We start from the raw sequence: 7,097 nt of genomic DNA on the forward strand, positions 1-7,097 counted from the left end.
TTTTAGGGCTGACAAAATGCTAAGAATGTAGGAAATGCTATGTTGAAAACATTTCTCCTGAAGAAATCCAAAAGGAACAGGAATCAGTTTTCATAAGTGACTCTATAAAGAATCAACTACAAAATTTAGGAATTAATTCAATGTTATGTTTTTTGGTTAGATCTTTAAGTGCCATAAATTACTCTTATGTTTTAATTTATAGCAACATGGATCAATTATTATAGCTTATTAGAAAGAATGAGAACCAAGGGAATACAAAGATTTTTTCCCCAGGCATCAGCAATCCAAATGATGTAAATCATTTTGTTGAAAGCATATTTAATATCTACTCAACATCTCTTATATTTAGCAATTCAATAATATACTGTTTCTGATAGCATTTTGATGAGTCAAACCTACCTAGAATGATTTATTCTAGACACACATATCTTCTTAGGCCCCAAGTTATAAAGATATGTGTCAGGTCTTCATTGCACTGATGGAAATAGAAAGTATAAAAACATTTTTCACATTTCTGACTTCTGAGTCTATTTAATTCCTTAAACTGTTGCAACATTTTGGTGTAACAAACCAATAGTATTAAATAATCTGTTTTCTAAGAGAAAGTAGAAGATGTCAATCTTGAAGGTGGATGAAAAACTCTGAGTTCATTCTCAGAAAAATTCAAGTGATGGTCTATTGAGTATACTTATTAAAATACTTAATTTCTAAAGACAGAAACCATTCATAATAGTTCTAGTTAGGGCCAAGTGAAGCTTAAAATCTAGAAATGACAAGTTTTGAGTTATAGGTCTGGTCTATACAGTGTTAGGTTCAGTTCAGTTCAGTTCAGTCGCTCAGTCGTGTCCGACTCTTTGCGACCCCATGAATTGCAGCACGCCAGGCCTCCCTGTCCATCACCAACTCCCAGAGTTCACCCAGACTCACATCCATTGAGTCAGTGATGCCATCCAGCCATCTCATCCTCTGTCGTCCCCTTCTTCTCCTGCCCTCAATCCCTCCCAGCATCAGAGTCTTTTCCAATGAGTCAACTCTTCGCATGAGGTGGCCAAAGTACTGGAGTTTCAGCCTTAGCATCATTCCTTCCAAAGAAATCCCAGGGCTGATCTCCTTCAGAATGGACTGGTTGGATCTCCTTGCAGTCCAAGGGACTCTCAAGAGTCTTCTCCAACACCACAGTTCAAAGGCATCAATTCTTTGGCGCTCAGCCTTCTTCATAGTCCAACTCTCCCATCCATACATGACCACAGGAAAAACCATAGCCTTGACTAGACGGACCTTTGTTGGCAAAGTAATGGCTCTGCTTTTGAATATGCTATCTAGGTTGTTCATAACTTTCCTTCCAAGGAGTAAGCGTCTTTTAATTTCATGGTGGTACTTTCATGTAAATACCTTTTAAAGATTTGGCTGGACTGTCTTCACAATGGGGACTCTAAATTGATCCACACAATGTAGCAGCATGGACATTGAACAGTGACTCATTGAAGGGGCAAATTATATTGAACTTTTTATTTTCCACATAGAAAGTAAAATATTAAGTAACAGACAAATGGGAGAAAATTTGGGATTGTTAAGACCAGTGTTAGCTATTCAGTCAGTCCCTTTCTGGTGTATCTTTACCTTACATTGATCATGACCCTAGAAAGAAGCATCTGCTTTAAGTGATGTAGGTGGAAAAGCTCTAGTGAGGAATAAGGTTGGAGAAGATGTTGGAGGTGGAGAGCATGTGTCAGCCAAGGCCTAGGAAGTACTCAGCAGTAACATTTCTAGAGTCTTCCATAGTCCCTTCATAGCATTAGTCACTCAGTTGTGTCTGACTCTTTGTGACCCTGTGGACTGTAGTCTGCCAGGCTCCTTTGTCCTTGAGATTTCTTAGGCAAGAATACTGGAGTGGGTTGCTATTTCCTTCTCCAGGGGATCTTCTCAACCCAGGAATTGAACCTGGATCTCCCACATTGCAGTCAGATTCTTTGCTGTCTTAACCACCAGGGAAATCTGAGAGTCTTCCAAGTGACCCCAGAATTCTGGACAGTTATCTGGTCTCCAGTGTGCTAGGATCATGCAGAGATCATTAATACAGTTGAGTCTTGACCATACATGTCTAATACTTGACTGGAACTTTGGCTATTGAGAATATGTAGGTATAAATGACATTTGGCGGCATGAGGCAATACAGATAGGCAACGAAAGTATTGTATCCAGAGCAGGCATCAGTCATCAATTATGAAAAACTTTCCTGACGAACTTGGTGTGGCTTCCTAGGCTTCTGATACCTACCTAGTACAGTTGGCACATACAATGAACTGATTTTCCATTCCGTCTTAAGGTGCTCATCGGCTGCACATGCATAGAGCTGGAAAAGGGTTAAATCTTCGGTGCAGAGATGTTCAGTTCTTCAAATTGAATAGTACCAAATTGGAGTAAGACAGACATCATAGGCAGTTGATGCTTCTTTAACAAAGAGTTGAACTCTGTGTCAATCAGAATCCATGGTAAAGGGATAATAGCATATATGTCATAGATTTCCCATTCTTGATTTAGAATACAAGCTTAAGAGGGTGAGATTGTGATTTATTCATCTTTGTATCCTCTCCAGCTAGCACAGGACTCTGAATAAAGCTGATGAATAATAAATATTTGTTGATTGTGTTGGCTATCTAACAATTTATGCAAATGAAGGAGCTAGTGTCAGTGAAAAATGCGGAACACTTAACAAGAATTTTCATTCCTTTGGCTTTCTTCTTTGAGAACATTCTTTGACATTACAGGACATAATCAGAGCTGGAGAATAGGCAGCTAAAGGTTGAATCTGCTCTCAAAATATCATCTTTGTAGTAGTAAAATAAAGCATTGATACTGAGGTCAGAAGAGCAAAGCAGAATAAAACGATGGTTGAGTACTATAAGGGAGAGGGCTGTGAGTGGCTTATTATCATAGGCTGGCTCATTGATTTAATGATCATGCCATACACTGAGCTACTGAATGTTCACTGCACTTAAAAAGAAATTTGTCCTCATCAAAGAATGGGGAAGTACAATTCCAGCATAGGATTTGAAGGCCAAATTTCGAGTTGAAAATTCAAAATGATTCATTATTTATGTCCTTATGCTTTTGTCTCAGTCTTTCTATAAAATATAAGCCCCATATATTGTTTTTTTAAGTCTCTTTTTGTTGCTGTTCAATCTTACCTCCTTCTTGCATGAACTACTCATTAGAATTTAGCTTCTTCCTGCGCCTCAGTAACATATTTTGGTTACTGGAATGTTATTAGGCATGATATTTTGTGATCAGCAATAATTACTATGTATGAGTAGTTTATTAATAGGTCCTGCTTCAATCAAGGGAGTTTTTGTTGTTGTTATTGGTTTTGGAGTAGGAAGTTGAATACTTCAGGGATTTGCATATTTAGTCCTTGACTGAATAAATGATATAAAATTGAGTTTTAGTGGATTCAAAGGAGAATGTAATCTTAGCTTATTTCTTGGAGAGCAAGTGTCCAGGGCCAAAGGATATTGCTATAGGATTAAGAATGTTGTTTATACAGTTGCAATGACATTTGCTGTTTTTAGTGCTTTCCCAGAATGATTTCTTCTCAATTGAAAAATGCTGAGAAGAATTCAGAAGGCCTGAATTCCAGAGTGCCTGAGGGAAAATCTAAAACACCACCACAATCTCTCCCTTGCTTGGTCTCTCTCTCACACACACACACACAGGTGTGTGTGTATGTATGGACAGGTGCATTCCCTTTCAGCTTCTGCTGTTAATGACCAGCATGGGGCTGGGCTATTTGCCACAATCAAAATTAAAAACTTAGAACTCTTGACACCTCTCATCAATTTGATCTTTCCAATTTCCTCAAGCTAATGAGGGTGATGGTTTTATTTGACACTTAAATATTGAGGAAATGCGTTAATCTAACAATGTGACAAGACAAATTGGGTTTAAATAGAAAAAGAATGTGGTCCGTTAATGCAAGCAAATATATTTCTAAGACAAACACAGTTCATCTTGTTCCCCTGTGTATTTCCATGTGAGGGCCCTGTAATAATTAATGTTCAAGAGAATAAAATAAGGAAGAACATTTGATCTCCAAAGCCTTAAGGAATTTTATGTTTCTGTGAAGTATTTCCTTATGTTACTCATCACTTGATTTGAATGTGAAACCAATTCCAGTCCTCTAAATCAAAGTATTTGCTAGACTCGGTAGGGGAGATTGAGCATATAAAAATTATTAAGAAAAGCCATAAGCAATGCAATTTGCAAATGTGAAGATCTGTGCAATGCATCTGTAATATCCCCACACGTTACTATCATCTAATTATCTTCTGGTGGCAGATCTGATGCTTGTCCTTGAGAACAAACTTGTATATAACCTTTGTCTAGGTTTGGAGACTAGACCTTGAATGTTCATACTTAGCGGAGACAACAATTAAAGATGCTTAGGTTTGGGAGATACGAATGTAAATTCATTTTTTTTTTTTTTGGTAGTCTTGAGACAAAACTGTCTTCTCAACGAGTGAGTTATTAATACTAAACAATGATGTATGTGTCAGTCACTCAGTCGTGTCTGACTCTTTGTGACCCCACGGACTGTAGCCCACCAAGGTCCTCTGTCCATGGGGTTCTCCAGGCAAGAATACTGGAGTGGGTTGCCGTTTCCTCCTCCAGGAATCTTCCCAACCCAGGGACTGAAACAATGATGACTCCTGTCCTAGTCCTTAGTTAAGTCACAGGTGTAATACTTTAAACCATATTTCGCCTTTTGAAAGTGTACAGTTAGAGTGATGTTTGATAGCAGTGGTATGACTTTGGGAATGAAATAAATTGCTTGTATCCACATATTTAATCTGATGTTTTATGATTTGGAAATCATAATTTACATTTAAAATTTGAAATAGCATTGTCATTGCTTTATGAACATTCCTTTATTCATTTTTCAAATCATTATTCAGAGCCTACTTCATGCTTGTTATTATAAGGCATTAAAGAAAGAAGAAGTTGGACTCCTGGTAGTCCAGTGGTTAGGAAACTGCCTTGCAATGCAGGGGGCATGGGTGCAAGCCCTTATCAGGGAACTAAGTTCCCACATGCCGTGGAGCAGCTAAGCCCAAGCACTGCAACTCCTGAGCCTGTGTGCCACAACTAGAGAGTCCGTGCACCTCAAAAGAGATCCCACATGACACGGTGAAGGTCCCTCATGTCACAACCAAGACCCAACGTGGTCAAATAAATAAATATTTTTTTAAAAACGAAGTTGTATTACTTCTTTTACAGACCTTATTAACTGATACAGAATAAAGGTACATATGTATATGTACTCACACATAGTCATACACACAAGACCAAAAGTAATAAGATATAAGATACAGTGTGTTATGGTTATGAAAAGGAAAAATTGATTACTCATGGTGTGACAGAAAATTTATTAAAACGTTGCCATGCGTTAGTATTTGTCCTTCAGCTCCCTACGATAACCAGATCTTTCAGTGATGCCTCCCTTTGGTGAAGGCTTTTCTGTAGGGCTGGCTCTTAGGCACTTCCTTTCTGACTTTTTTTGTCCTAAAGCATGAGCTAATCAGAGAGATGATGCTGAATGTCTGGGTCAATAAGAAAAAGTGAGTAATTCCTTTGTCACAAGAGTAAGCATTTGGAGGGTGGGGTAGAATAGAATCTGGGTTGCTGGTCTGTACTTAGTGTGGGTCCCTCTGGGGAATGTTAGGCTCCCAGAAGGAATATCTGTGTGTGTGATCCACTTAAAAGACAGGATCCCAGGGACTGGGGTAAAAATTTCTGGATTTTACATACTCACAGAAGCAGGACCATCTGATTCAAGGGAACTGCATTGGGTGGCATGTACAATTAGAATAATGTTTGATAGCAGTTGAATGACTTTGGGAATAAAATAAATTGCTTGTATCAGCAATAAAGTGTAAGCCAGTATGAACCTATGACATGAATGGAGGGGTCTCCCTAGCCCCATATCCCTGAAACAGTCTAGCCAGGGAGCACCAGTAATATCTGACAGGGATGGGAACTCAGGACCTGATTTGATTTGATTTAGAGGAAATGCAATAATGTTTTTGTTTTTGTTTTCATGTGAGCTTGTGGACTGAATTTTATGTCTTCTACATAGAGATTTATTAGGCTTTACTGTCATTCTCTGCACAGACCAAATCTGCCCCATAGACTGACTCATTCTTCGGAATGAGGGCCAGTATGTTTTGAGACAACTTCTGAACACTTGGTTATTATTCGGGGAAGAGTGTGGGCTCTCGGGAGTCACTGATTTGGGGTAAACCAATGTACTGGGTTTGAACGACTTTTGAAAGTCTTTGGAAAGTTATAAGCTCTTGACAAGAGGAAGGAAAAGGGAAAAATACCCTCTAAGACCTTGTTTATAGGATTTGTGTCTCTATTTTTCACAAATTAATAACTTGAAAAGGAGGGTCATAAAAGATAGAGTCTCCATGTCGACTTAGATTTTTAAAGGAGAGAAGGGGTGCGTTGCAGCCACAGTTGCAGAATCCCATGGCAGAACACTTCCACACAGCAGCACACGTAAAGTGGTTACCCGAGTCATAAGCTGATGCAGTGGGACAGCTGGTGGGGAAGGCTGTCTTACTGAAGAAGGCAATGTGACCTTTCAGAAGGAGAATTTATAGACATGAAGATGTCATTTAGAAGAAAACTTGATCCTGGAGCACACCTTAGAGTTATGGCAGCAATGGAAGGTGGTACTGAGGTCCAGGTGGGCAACAATGGAGGGTTCGGAGCAAAGAGGGCCCCTAAACCATTTGGTGGAAGCCCCCTAAGGATTTTGATCAGCACTGTAGAAAATGTCTGCACATATACATACAAGGCTGGGTTTCTGTGAGTTTCTGGATTTCTGAGGCACAGAAACTGATCTACTGTAGGAACAATGTAGTCAAAGTGTGTCAACAGAAGCCACAGAGGATCAGAGAAGCCCTTTCTACCTTTGCGTTCCCAGTTTCAAGAAACAGGGATGCTAGAATGGAGGGCAGAGCACCTGAAGTTGGCTTTTTAGGATAGATCATACTTAGATGCGTAGGGAGGAGAGAACAGGGTACACAAAAACC

The sequence above is a fragment of the Bubalus bubalis genome, chromosome 20, assembly GCF_019923935.1.
Source record: "Bubalus bubalis isolate 160015118507 breed Murrah chromosome 20, NDDB_SH_1, whole genome shotgun sequence".
NCBI classification, from domain to species: domain Eukaryota; kingdom Metazoa; phylum Chordata; class Mammalia; order Artiodactyla; family Bovidae; genus Bubalus; species Bubalus bubalis.